Raw genomic sequence first — 15,000 nt, 5'->3', positions numbered from 1 at the left:
TTCTTGTGTACGCTGCCAGCAGGCCAAGGACCAAGGAATATTTTTCAAATCAGTCATTCAATGATAACTGCGTCATTGCTGTAAATTAATAATCGCAGAGCAACTGTCCCTCCCAGCTATGGGATGCGCGTCCGTTCCGCAAGGCTGTGAACCAGAACTAGCCAATCAGGCACCATCAGTTTTGGGGATCTAAACTATAGTAGCCAATTACAATGCTCTTCTGTCCCTGTGGCTCATGGGATGTCTCTCTAGGCCGTCCTCAGACGAGCCCTCCATCGTTGCTTCCAGTCATCCCGGTTCTCCATACATCTGGCCAGTTCGTTGGTACTGTACTTTGCGCTCCTGCGTTCAGGGCCCTCCATGCAAGTGCCTTCCTCACTTTGAGATCTTGCTCGGATGAGTTGACCCATAGACCCAGGTACTTAAAGTCCTTGACTTCCTTCAGCACAGTGCCTCCTGTTGTTGTCAGAGGTGGATGTTCTGATGGGATGTTATGGGTGGTAACCTCAGTTTTCTTGGCATTTAGCCTAAGGCCAACCTTGGCACGCTCTACCTCCACTCTGTTCAGGAGCACAGTATGTACAGGCATGAAATACACGGCCAAGGCACTGAAAAGTTACATTGTATGTAAAAAAATATTTTATTCAGTGCATCCCTTGGTCACACTAACTGTTCTTTTGTTGTTATTGGTGATTATTATAAAGACAAGCCTTCTGTACACTGCCCCCCCCCGCCTTGGGTTGCCTTATGTCCTCTACAATGGGTCTATAATATCATTGTAACGTTATGCCACACTTCTTTTCAACACGTTCACTGTCCAAAAGATTTGTCTCCATGCACCGTAATGTCATGACACCTTTTATTATATCCCTTCCCCCCATTGCCCTGTGCCTTTTCATACATGTGAACAAACCTTTTTTCATCACCTGCCTCAGACAGAGAGATGGAGGAAGGTAGAATGACATGCCACATGTATTGTACTGAGCACTCCTTTGTAGTTATTAGTATTATTATTATTATTATTAGTATTAGTAGTAGTAGCAGTAGTAGTAGTAGTTGTATTATGTCTGAAAAACAGGGCTGCATTGCTTATGGAATGAATATCAATACTGACATACAGCTCAATATGTCTGTGTGTCTGTCTAACTTGTGGCATTTAATGCCATCTTCTGACACTGTGAGGCATCCATCCAATTATCCATCCATCCATCCACCCACCCATCCATCCAGCCAATCATCTATGCAGCCAACCAATCATCCATCCATCCATCCATCCATCCATCCAATCATCCAATCATCTATGCAGCCAACCAATGATCAATCCATCCATCCATCCCTCCATCATCCATCCATCCATCCATCCATCCATCCATCCATCCATCCCTCCCTCCATCCATCCATCCCTCCATCCATCCCGCCATTCATTCATTCATCCATTCATCATCCATCCAAGAACATGTCAGTTTATTTCCCCTCCTCCAGGGGGCAAAGAGAGGCAAGAGAGAGAGAAATAGTGAGAGAGGATGGCAAGGCAATAGAGAGCAAGTGGAGGAGAGGAGAAATGAGGGAACAAGAGAAAAGGTATGATAAAAAGCGTGTGAGAGAGATCACAGGCAGCATCACTGTTCTGTAATATCTTCATGATCACCAGGGCTGAGAAAAACAGGACAGTGGTCTCTCTCTTTCTTTGTTTCTCTCTCTCTCTCTCTCTCTCTCTCTCTCTCTCTCTCTCTCTCTCTCTCTCTCTCTCTCTCTCCCCCCATTTCCTATCTCTCTGTGTTAGCCCCTAGAGGTCCATAATGTAGTTTTAATTTCCCCAAGGCTGCCACAGGAAAACAGTTTGTGTGTGTGTATGTATGTGCGTGCGTGTGTATGAGCCATTATTGCCTGCTAGTGACAGCACATTGTGTTTCTCAGTTTTTTGTATAGTATATGTGTTGTCGCAGTATTGAAGCTGTGTGTGTGTGTGAAGCCACAGGCTGGAACAGGTGATGGTATTGGTGGGCAGCTGTCAACTGATTTGTGAATGTGTTTATGTGTAATCTTCTCCATGTGTGTGTGTGTGTGTGTGCGTGTGCGTGCGTGTGCATGCATACTGTGCGTGTGTCTGCGTAGATCTTTTTTTCTTTCATCGTGTGTGAATGAGTGTTTTCAGCTTCCTTCCATGACGTGAATGTATCTTTCATCATCCTGCTTCATTGGGTGCTGCACTCCCTCGCTGCATGAAATCCCAATGGTGCCTGTATGTGTGTGTGTGTGCGCGTGTGTGTGCGTGCATGCGTGCGTGCGTGTGCGTGCGTGTGTGTGTGTGTGTGTGTAGTGCGTGCGTGCAAGAAATAGTGACAGGATGTTTCTGGTACATTGTGGCTTGGTAGGTCTGCTCCCTGGGGGCAGCGGGCCAGGCATTGTGAAAACACACAGGCCATGGTGGTGATCATGGGGGAGTAGGTGTGGAGAGATGGGTTCTTTATATAGCCTCCACACACACACACATACACACACGCGCACACACACGCACAGAGAGAGCGAGAGGGCGAGAGAGACCTCTGGGGAGAGGGACCAATGTTGCCCTGTCCAGCTGCACCTGTTCAGCTTGTGTGTGTGTGTGTGTGTGTGTGTGTGTGTGTGTGTGTGTGTGTGTGTGTGTGTGTGTGTGTGTGTGTGTGTGTGTGTGTGTGTGTGTGTGTGTGTGTGTGTGTGTGTGTGTGTGTGTGTGTGTGTGTGTGTGTGTGTGTGTGTGTGTGTGTGTGTGTGTGTGTGTGTGTGCGTGCGTGCGTGTCCACCATCATGCACCTTTTCCCAGTTATCAGCATTTTAAGCCCATATAGGCCAACATACTGTATATGCAGTACTGTATGTCTTTTTACTGACAGCTGTTGCCCACTGTCTCCTATTTACCTTATGGATCTTATTGATTTGCATGTATAATATACACACAAATATACATTATTCCAGTGGTTCTCAAACATTTTCATTTGAAGGACTCCCAAAATGATATGTATTTGACCACAGACCCCCATTTGAAAATAGGACCCCCAGAAGAGAAGATTTGTAAACATTTGACAAGATTCCACATTTTCCTAAAATAGCCTCAATAAAACAGGGCTTAAGTGTTTAAACTGCTGAGAACCCCCTATAACCCCCTCTAGGACCCCTGGTGGTCCCCAGACCCCACTTTCAGAACCAGTTCATTATACACAGCAAAGTCCTGTGTTAATTTTACCATTGTATGTGCCATAGTGATTGTTGATCAGACATTTCTTTCCCTGTGCCACAGTATGTTTTAAACTTAAATTTTTAACCAGACTTGAGTAAAATAATGTTTTTCATATTTCATTTTTCAGTTTGTTTGCCTACTGATTTCCCAAGCTGTAGATTTGTGCCAATCCAATGAGCATCAGAGCCTTTCAATGATATAGTCTGCATTTAAATGTTTGCATTTATATAGTGCCTTTCCCCCCCCAAAGCACTTGACAATGTATGCGTTACATTCACTGATTCCCACACACACACATTCATACACCGATGGCAGAGGCAGCTATAGGCAAAGAAGGCATCAATCTGCTCCTCTGAAGCAGTTAGGGGGGTTCAGTGTCTTGCTCAAGGACAACATGACATGATACCAGGCGGACCCGCCATCAAAATAAAACTTCCAGTTCCCAGACAATGACTCCAGGTATTCAGTCTTTCATACTTTTCTGTGAATTCAAACTTATTTGACCCGACCTCACCAGTCCTCTGCCCTGCAGGGAGACAAACATTGAGAGTTATTAGCACATACTGTTTGGTTTTGGTATGATGTAACCCCTGTTGCTGGTTTTTCTTCCTGCTTAGCCCATTCAATCCGGGAACGCATCTGTGTCATTTTAAGATTTCTTTGGCTATTCAAAATATCAGATCTACAAGCTCATAGCGTGGCACAGAGTGCCTCCCTATGAGCTTGTAGATCTGATATGTTTTAGGGGGGAAAATCACGAAAATGTGTGCAAATCTTTGAATATATATATATACATTTTTAACTCAAATCTTTGCTTCTGAACAGAATATTTTGAGATGGGGGGGGGGGGGGGGGTCCACGGACAAAATACATATCATTTTGGGTGGTCCTTGACATGAAAAAAGTTTGAGAACCATTGATATTAGCAACATAAGTTTTTTCAAAAAACTTTTAGGATTTAGTAGACATTTGTAGAATCCCCAGAAGCAAAGATTTGAGTTAAAAGATTTTGCCTTAAAAAATAATATTTTAAAAATATTTTCACAATTTTTCAAAAAATTGCAGATCTACAATGACATCTAAAATGACACAGACGCTTTCCCGGATTGAATGGATTAGGGCAGTATGTTCATTTCCATTGGCTCTGCCAGCTGTCTGTATATCATGGCCCAATGTGTAGACTGCTACGGACTACAGAGGAGAATGGCTGCCTTGTGCTCGGACTGTTTGGTTTCTAAACATTCTGCTAGAAGTTGGACACACACTTTTTTCCACCTTCTGATGGCAGGCCTGGTAGTCCTGCTGTGTGTGTGTGTGTGTGTGTGTGTGTGTGTGTGCGTGTGCGTGTCCGTAGTGCGTGCGCGTGCTTTTGGCCAGTGGACATTCATTTCTCTGGGCTCCAGAATGTGTCCCAGCCAGGCCACTGTGTGAGCCCCTGCTGCCAATTATTATTATATTTTCCCCCTTCATTTTTTCACTCTCCCAATTTAGTTATTATGCCAATTTCCAGTTGCCTCATGTGTAGTCTTTGTCACCGATCACCCCTACAGTCATGCGGGAGGGTGTAGACCACCACATGTCTCCTCCGATACACATGGAGTCACCAGACACTTATTTTTACCCGATAGGGATGAGTTTCACCAGGAGGACGCAACACATGATGATGATAATAATAATTTAGATCTATTTGATCCTTTGGTAGAAATTCAGTTTCCTCCTCAGCTTCACCCAGCTGATTGCTGCCCAAGTGCTCAGACTTGAGCAGTTAGGGTGTTAAATGCTTGCTCAGCGACACCTCTGCACATTGCTGGGGTTCGTGAATTTAACCCGGGGCCTTCTGCTTCCCCAGGCCGGCTCTCTACTCATTCAGATATAGTACATGCTAGGCCTGACCTCGACTAAGTCGAATAGTCGACTGGTTAGTCGCGGGGGGGTCCGAGTCGACTGCGTGTCTCTTAGTCGAATCTAGTCGGGAAAAAAAAACACACGTAACTTCCACTTTATTCTTATTATTCCTCGTCTTTGTATTGGTATTGTTTGTGTTGGAGCGCCTCAGTGCGGCTGCAGAGTTCATGTGCAACCTCTTCCAGAGAGAGATAGAGACACTAGAAACTCTGCTGGAGACACAAAACAAACTGTGTTGACTTGGACCTTCTCACTCTCACTCTTTCTCTTTTTCTCTTCTCTGTCTCTCTCTCTGTAGTTCTATTTCAGTGGGCTGGTCTCTCATAGTACCCGTTCCGTCTAGCCGCTTAAACCCTCTATACCAGTGGTTCTCAACCAGTGGTCCGGGAACCACCAGTGGTCCTTGAGGGGGTTCCAGGTGGTCCCCAGCTAAATGATGGAGAGTTGGTAACCAAATGGACCCTTATAGATCTTTAACTCTTGAGGGTGTAAAATGAAACCAAATGGACCCTTATGGGTCCATTTGGTTTCATTTTACACCCTCAAGAGTTAAATTATTGTTAAACATCAGCATTACTTAATTAAAGAATTGTTATTTTGACGTTTGCCCGTCATCTCTCCTATGGTACCACATCAATACAGCATGGAATTGTGGACAAAATCTTATCCGACGATAACAAAATAGTCAAAAGTCTACAAAAGTCTTGGGTCTGAGAGGCCAAATCTCATCAAACGGTGGTCCGTGGCTCAAATGCCGAATAATTAATGGACCTTGATATGAAAAGGGTTGAAAACCACTGCTCTATGCGTAAACTCGACCTGAGTTGGCTCTGTTCTTGTTCCGCTCTTTTTCCCTCTACATCAAATCTCTTCTCTTCAGGGTAGCTACTGTAGTTAACATTGTTTATGGGCAAATAATACAAAAGGAAATATATTGGCATGCTTCCTTCTCTGTCTCTCTCCTGTATTATTAGTAAGCTTAGTGTTTATTAGGCTTCGCATCGCTTAGCCCCATAACTACCTTACTGATCTGACTTGAAAATGGGGAATCCACACATGTACACACATGCAGACACACAATAAAATGTACAGAGACACACACACACACACACACACACACACACACACACACACACACACACACACACACACACACACACACACACACACACACACACACACACACACACACACACTTATACATGCTCTCTCGAAGCCTAACGAGCAGTAATTAGTGGGTCCCAGCTAGGCGTGGTTAGGCTGTGTAACATCACTCTGCACTGTGGACTCTGCTAATTCACTTCTCTTTATCTAATTACCCTACACACACACACACACACACACACACACACACACACACACACACACACACACACACACACACACACACACACACACACACACACACACACACACACACTGAATATATCTTTCTTGAAGATATGCAGAGTGACCTCATTATTTCTGAGGTATTCATTTGGCATTTGCTTTTATCTGCTAATAAACAGCCCATTGTCTATTGGACTCTGACTGGACTGCTGGTTATTAAACCTGTCCTCTTGGGATGTGTAGTCTGAAACTGTTATTTAACACGAACCATAACGCCTTTTGTGAGAGTATTATACTATCTATCAAATGTGACGTTTGTTTTTGGCCTTTGGACATGCTAGTCTACCGGATTTTACACCACTTAAACCCTATACTTGTTTGACCAGAGTCCACCAGGGCTCAAGTGGTTAATTCAACCTAGTTTATGTTGTTGGGACTTTGAGATGTACAATAATGTTCAGTGACACACTCACTGGCCCTAACCCAGACATGAACCAGCCTGTTATGATGCTGTTGTTGCAGATACAAGGTCAGACTGAAATCCTCAGTCTTAGTTTAACCACTTTCTTCCCGGCCCTGCTATTTTGGACATGTCATTATTAGGCGAAAATGTTACTCAAAATAGCACATTTACAAGCTCACAAGGCATTGCAAGCTTGCAGATGTGCTATTTTGGACTTGGAGCTTAAAGGAGTATTTCACCGCGGAAAGAAGCTGCAGTTACTCAAAGTTAGCACTATTTGTGCTTGGAGAGATTTAGTATTTAAAATTGGCGCACTTTGACTGGAAAATGTCATGCAGAAGTATTTTATTCCTCTGGATTGCTTTCCACTGTACATTACTCCAACTACCAGCATGCCTTGCACAGGTAACCGTAAGAGTCTGGGCACCTCATTGATAAATTGGCTAGTTCTTTTCCAAAATGTAAAACAATTTAGGCTAAATGCCTAAATTGTAAATTGTAAATTAATAATAAATGTATGCTCGAAAAACATTTTGAAATAATGTAAATATACGTGATTTGAACATGCTTGAACATTTAACATTTAAGGCCTAATATTTCTACAATTGCTACAAATTACTATAAAACGTGTCATTATGTGCCAGTCATTATGGTATAAACAATAAATTGAAGGGTAAATTTAGGTCTGACAATGTTCATATCATGTATACTTAAAGTTTACATTTCAGACCATGTTGCAAAGCATTTTTTACTTTTTTCACATTTGGGGAAAAATAGCGAGAGAGAGAGAGAGAGAGAGAGAGAGAGAGGTGTGTGCTTCTTTTCTTGATTGCACTGTAGCCATTCCATGTTCACGTTCCATTTATGTATTTTTGTTTTGATGTGCTGATTTGGATGCATTTGTGTTTCCATGTCTGAAGCAGTTTTTAGGATTGAAAGTGTGTGTGTGGGGATGCTCCTCCTGGCGTAGGGACAGTCTGTGACTCAGAGATAATGGTTCTCTGTAGAGCGAGCAAGTGTGTATATGAGTGTGAGTGTGTGTGTGTTTGTGTGTTAGCATGCCTGTGTGAAGGGCTGCAGCCTTTCCAGCTGGCACACAGAGATGTGTGTGTTTGAGAGAGAGAGAGAGAGAGAGAGAGAGAGAGAGAGACACACACACACACAGATAGACAGACAGTCAGAGATGGGGGTGTGTGCATGTTAGGACCCTCTGCAGTACTATTCAATCAATACTCCCCCCTTAAACCCCTTGGAACCCCCTGGGAGACGCCTGCTTGCAATAAGTACCCCTGGTGCTGCTCTCTGGTGGGCGTGTGGGTTAAGAATTTAGGGAGGGGAAGGGAGGAAAAGACAGAAGATACAAGGGATGAGGACACATGGTTCAGACGTGTGTTGAGAAAGAAGGGGAACATGGGAGCCAAGGTTAGGGTCAGGGTTCAACCTAAGGATGGACATCATTTGAGAGAGGAAGAGGACCGGAAGAGGTTTGGGACTTGAGGATATTGATTGGCTGGAGGAGACCTGGGGGGGGGGGGGTTGGGAGAAGAAGAGAGGAAGAGGGTTTTCGGTAGGAGAGAGGAGTGAGTTCTGAGAGCATTATGAATAAGTCATAGAACAAACAAGCACAAGAGGAGATGGGAGAGCAGGGAGAGAGACGGGGAAAACAAGATGGAGTGATGGCCCAGGAGATGCTAATGGGGTCACTTACGGCTGCCAGTGCGTGCCAGTGTCACGCACCGAAAATAGCCAATTGGCTATTTTCGTTGTGTGACACTGACGCGCAACCAAGTATAAATTAGACATTAGACCACAGAGAGCAAGCATGGTTACATACACATACGTGTGTGTGTGTGTTTGTTTGTGTGTGTGCGTGCCTGAATTTTGGGATTGTGTCATGAGTATAATCCTTTTTCTAAATTTAGAGTAGCTGATTATTTTCAACTCTTTTTTTTTTCTCTCAATTTAGTCATTATTTTATTTCAATCTTTATTTAATTCTAGGAAAACACAATGAAGATTGAGAACCTCTTTTCCAGTGGTGCCGAGATTACAAGTTTGGAGAAACACAAAGGGAACAATTTAAAAGTAAATAAATAAATACAAATATGCAAACGAACCCTCCCCACACACCTGCCAGTGAGCAGCCCCAGAGAGTTTGGGTGCGTTCGGAAATTGCGCACCGGAGTGCACTCGCCTATTAGTTTGTATTGGCCAGTGCGCTCATTGCTGTAATTCCGAACGCACCCTATGTCCTCTCCCCTGAACACGCCCATTTGTGGATTCAAAACCAAAGAAGAGAAAGAGAGTCACTAGGTTGTACTGTTGTACATTTAATGTGAGGGAAACTGTGCTAACCACATTATAGACACACACACACACACACACACACACACACACACACACACACACACACACACACACACACACACACACACACACACACACACACACACACACACACACACACACACACACACACACACGAAACAATCTAACACAATTTGAACTCTTAAGACTGCACACATGTATTGGTTCATTTGGTTACATTTTGCACAATCTCAGTCAAATTAAGTCTGAATCGTGTTGTACTGCTACAGTGAGATAGTGTAATGATTAAAGCTGTTTGTGAACAGCTAGCTAGCGGGGTCCTTAAACGACAGAACTCTTGGCGAGACCCCATTATACACCCCTCATCCTCCACTTTTCTCAGCTCTCCTCTCACCAAGACCCACCCATCCATCCGTATGCACCCTGCTGAGCAGAGGAGAGGAGAGAGGGAGTGCAAGGGCTGCAACTATGCATTATTTTCTTAGCAATTATTCTTTGGATTATGTTTTTAAATTGTAAATACAGTTGTATCAATGAATGAATGCGAACAAATTCTAATAGATTTGTTATAATCAACTAAATTGATTAGCCTGATTATCCACTCAAGCCCTATTTTATACACGCAAAAATGACATGTGGATAATGCATATGCTATTTTCACTATTTTTGAAAATCAATTACTTTATTAAAATGTATATATTTTTTATAATTGACTCATTCGATTAGTTCGATTAAGTGTTGCACACCTAGAGCAGAGGAGAGCGAGAGTGCAGACATGAGAGAGACAGACATGCTGAGAAAGTCAGGAAAAGACAGAAGAGGTGCAGTTTTTCAAAGATAGTTGAGAAGAACTGGGAACAGAAATGGACAGAAGAAACAGACAGAGAGAGACAAAGCAAGGAAACAATAGGCTCTATGCACAGCAATATTGGAAAGAAATTGGGCCACTTCCTTACTTCCTTCACAGGTCTTACCAATTATACTAATTACGGCTCTGTTGTATTTAGTGTTGCACAGTGGTTCTCAAACTTTTTAATTTCAAGGACCCCCATAACTCTGAGAGTGTACAAATGGAGGGTCCATTTGGTTCCATTTGTTCGCTCTCAGAGTTACACACTCGTAAGGGGCCATTTGGAACCCCCTCAAGGAACCATGAGGGTCCCTGGACCCCACTTTGAGACCCACTGGTGTAGCAGAGTGTCTCCAGTGAGCCAACATGCACACTATCATGACCCTGACTCTGTTTGACCAGAATGGAACAGAGCCTTCATTAGTATTGGTAACACCTGTGAAGGAAGTAAGGAAGAGGCCCAATTTCTTTCCAATATGGCTGCTGTGCATAGAGCCTATTACAGAAGGTGGTGATGGAGGAGCGATGCCACCAATGAGATGGAGGAATGAGATGGTGATGCAGTGGAGTAGATCAGTGTTTTCAAACTTTTTCATGTCAAGGACACCCAAATCGATACATATTTAGCCGCGGACCCCATCAGGAAATATGTTGTGCCATGGACCCCCATACAAGATTTGTGTTGTTAAAATGTTTCAAAAATATTCCAAAATGTCCAAATGTTTGCAAGACTTAAAATGAAGGACGAAAATAGCCGATTGAATTGCTTTTGATGCTATATTAGCACATTTTGCTGTGGACCTTCTGTAACCCCCCCAAGGACCCCTAGGGGTTCCCGTACCCCACTTTGAGAACCACTGCAGTAGATGGAGGAGTGAGTGAGTGAGTGAGTGAGTGAGATGGGTAGAGGGACGGCAGAGAGAGAGAGAGAACGAGAGAAAGAGAGAGGAGTGAAAGAGGAGAGGTCTCATCTGGCTCCTCCCCCCGTTGCTATGACAGCAGGTTGTGTTGGCATGTGCTGGATTTGGCACTGCCCTAACCCCTGGCATCAAGGCACCTTGGGGTGTGTGTGTGCGTGTGCGTGCGTGCATGTGTGCCCATGAATGTGAAGTTTAATTTATTCATCTCTCTAGAAATGTCTGTTTTCTGGTTGGAACTGAAAAAGTATTTTTGTTATAACCCCTTCAACTGTTTGTATGTATGTACTTCTGTCAATACAGAACTGTGTGTGTGTGTGTGTGTGTGTGTGTGTGTGTGTGTGTGTGTGTGTGTGTGTGTGTGTGTGTGCGTGTGCGCACGTGTGTGAGGGAGACAGGGTTGATAGCACCACCAGATACGCTGATCGTAAGAGGTCAGAAATCAAAGTCAAAACTGTTGCATATATAAAATGTAAGAATAAAGAAACCTTGAACCTTTTTAAAGCAAAGCTGGAATTTCTTTCACTCTGTCTAGTGATGAATTTAATGGATTCCACCTCAGTCAGTTTGTTCAGCTATCCCAGGGTAACTCATTTAAATGTATATTGTTACAAAGGAATGGATGATATCAATATTCAAAACAGTGAAATGGTGCTAAAGTTCACATTTGATCCTAATAAACCGAACGATTTTTTAGTGTGGCTGAGTGAGTTCTTTCCCCTGCTTTTGATGACCCCTAGTAGATTTATTGACGTTCGTGAATACCGTCCTTGCATACTTGGCAACTGTATGCATTTTTATGCATATCTGATCATGTGTGAGTGTATTCAAATGTCCATGTGAGTGAATGTTTGTGGATGTGTGTATGCATGCATTTATTTGCATGAACATGTGTGTGAGTGAGAGATTATGTATCAGAGAGAGAGAGAGTGTGTGTGTGTGTGTATGTGTGTATGTGTGTGTGTGTCCGTCCGTCCGTGCGTGCGCATGCATGTCGGCCAGACGGTGCTCTCACCACTGGACAGATGGCCAACACCCTCCCTCTCTCCTCCCTCCATCCATCCCTCCCTCCGTGTGTCCACTTCCCCCTTCCTCTGTTGCACACCTCTAAAACCCACCCACCATCCCTCGTTCCCTGACTCCCTCCCTCCCTCTCACACACCTCTGTTCATCTCTTGCACTTCGGTGAATTGGCTCGGCAATTCACCGAAAATACATTGAAACCGATACTTGGAACCAATAACCAACTTAATCTTGCTCATGTAGGTTAATCAATTAACCACTTACACCCCAGCATCCATATTGTGGGGAAAGCTTCGCTGAAAATAGCCGATCAACAAGCTCTAACGCGTTGCAACCACAATAACAGAAAACAGAAAAGACACTAGTATAAAGCCATGAGGGACTCTGGTCAACCATATGGGGTTTAAGTGGTTTATGGACAAGCAGGTTTTTATATTTATTTATGTAACAACGAATCGACTCGAAAAGATTCTAATCTATTTTCTTATAATCGACTAAATTGATTAGCCTAATTAACCACATAACCCTGTGTTATGCTTTGTTGTACAATGGTGGCGTACAAAAATGGGAAAATAGCCATTATCGAGTCAGGAGACACATCAGTCAGGATACAGACCTTCTTTCTCAGGATCTGGTCCAGTGCCAGTTTGAACATTGGTGGCCAGAGCTCATCAAGCTAGTCAGAGAGAACAAAACACGGGCTGGACTGACTCGGACTGGACTCTTGCATTGGCCGGAATAGGCAGATATAACGAGCAGTGCTGATTCTCTAATTGGAAATGATACCAATACCAACACTGAAGCAAAGTACGTGTAGAGAATATCTGCAATTCTTAAAACCTGATATCAAATCACAACAACATAACATAAAAGTAATAAGAAGGGGAGTTTCTCAGGCACTAGGAATTAGGCTGTTATGCTATTCCTCTCAGTCTGTTGTTCTGATTGATTTTGATATTCAAGTGTTTGCATCATGTTGGCAGTGAGAGTGTTACCGTGCAGCACTAACTGGGCTTGACAGGGTTGGATTGGAATGGAGTGCACCAAAGTTATATATATTATTAGTGATTCTTTTTTATTTTCTTTATTGTTAAAATGAATCACAATGCACACAACCAGTCTTGTGTTTTAAAAACAGCCATCCCACTAAACAACTTGAATCCTAGCATCCTTATTCTGGGGACTTTTACAACACGTTGTGAGCTTGTAGATCGGCTATTTTCGGGAACGAGATTCGACTTTGAGGGGGAAAAAGTGCCGACTGGGTACAGAGCCAAACCCGGTCAGATAAGTATTAGTCGCAAAGTATAGAGGGTTTAAGTTGTTAAGACCCCCACACTAACCCTACTGCTGTAAGCCCAGCCACGCCACTCACTGTTCAATGTCAAGCCTGGGTTGGATATATCATTTAAAATGTTTGTAACAGGCGATTGAGGCGCTTTAGCTTAAAACATTTCAGAGAGGTTAGAAGCAACCATCTCCCAGAGTCTGGCCACTGGAGGGCATTTCCAGAAAGAGTACAATGTAAATAAGTAAACAACTTTCATAGAACACAAAGTGCAGATGGGTTCAACACTTGAACCCTAGCATCCCTATTCTGGACATGACATAATACTGTACATGAACATTCCTGAGAAAACTTCCGATCTACAAGCTAGATCGGCTATTTTGATGAAGAGATTTGGTGTAGTAGAGCGAAAAACAGAGGTGGCCCAAGTATAGAGACGTGGGGGACCTCGGTCAATGAAGTATATAGTGTTCAAATCAAATAATATGTTCTATGTATTTGCTGGTGGTCAGGAGTTCTGGAGGCCAGCAATATGTTGGACCATACTTTGTTCCAATCAAAAGCTAGGTCCAGGTCCATTGCTGTGACTAAATGTTGTCGTTAAGCAGCATTAGCCAAGACCCTTTTTAGGGGCTAGAATTGTATATGTTGCCTGGTAACCTCAGCTCATTCAGCACTCTATCAGGAAGTGTAAGAAGCTATTGGGGCCTCAAGTGGCTTGGCTGGCACAACCCCAAGACTGCCAGCTGGGTGCTGGTGAGATGAACAAGAACTGAAGAGCGAGAGGGGGGGGAGCAAGAGAAGCTTTTTCCCCCCCTTTTTTTTTTTTACTTCTTCCTCTGTTTTGGCACGGTTGTTTTGCCCCTAATGCTCCTTATTAGTTGAGGCACTTGCTGTGTTGATGATACCTGAATGAAAATTTTTTGACTGGTTGTTGTCGTCGTCTTTTTTTTGGGAGGGGGGGGGCGCTAAGAGGGTCTGCTGAGTGCAGAGTTTTGTCTCAGTGGCTGTTATTCGGCGGGGGACTGGCTTGTGTGGGGTATATTGGGTTATTCTCAGAATGTTGGTGTGAGGTAAAATAATTTGAGCTGGAGGGGGAGCGGCACACCATCTTGGATGCAATTAGAGGGGAAGCAGGAGGCAAGAAGCAAGCATGGCAGGTAGAAACTTCCCTTCCCTCCCTTCCTCCCTCTCCCTTTACTACATTCTAATTCTTCTTTTCCCAAGAAGTGTACGTTGTTCTTATTGTATTCCTCTTTGTGTCCGTTCTCTCCGTCTAATTCATTTACCTAACCTCTGGACTGTTTTCTTAACCTCTCCTCTCCTCTCCTCTCCTCTCCTCTCCTCTCCTCTGTCTCTAGAGTCAGTCTTATTGGAGCCTGAGCGTTTATAATGTGATAATAAGGTGTGAAAATGGAGACACAATGGAGAATGGAGCATTGGCCAGACACAGTCTTCCACTGGTCCCCTCTCATGCACTGCCTCTCTGCCACCAGGACGCACATGCACACACTTATACACTTACAAACTTAAACACGCACACACACACACACACACACACACACACACACACACACACACACACACACACACACACACACACAGGCCGTCTGGGAATCGGAAGGTCGGTGGTTCGATCCTCGGCTACTCCAGGTTTCACGTGAAGTGTTCCTGAGCAAGA

The 15,000-nt window shown here is 43.7% G+C and overlaps 1 protein-coding gene across 2 annotated transcripts in view; it reads left to right on the top strand.

Annotated features, from left to right (window-relative positions):
* The window catches only part of znf423 (zinc finger protein 423), a 203,660-nt gene that overhangs the window by 43,953 nt on the left and 144,707 nt on the right, over window positions 1-15,000 (top strand). The gene's annotated exons all lie outside the window — the stretch shown is intronic.

This window comes from Gymnoscopelus braueri, assembly GCF_963280865.1.
Source record: "Gymnoscopelus braueri genome assembly, chromosome: 9".
In the NCBI taxonomy this organism is placed as follows: domain Eukaryota; kingdom Metazoa; phylum Chordata; class Actinopteri; order Myctophiformes; family Myctophidae; genus Gymnoscopelus; species Gymnoscopelus braueri.
The sequence above is the reverse complement of the archived record's forward strand: the minus strand, read 5'-3'. Positions and strand labels throughout refer to the sequence as shown.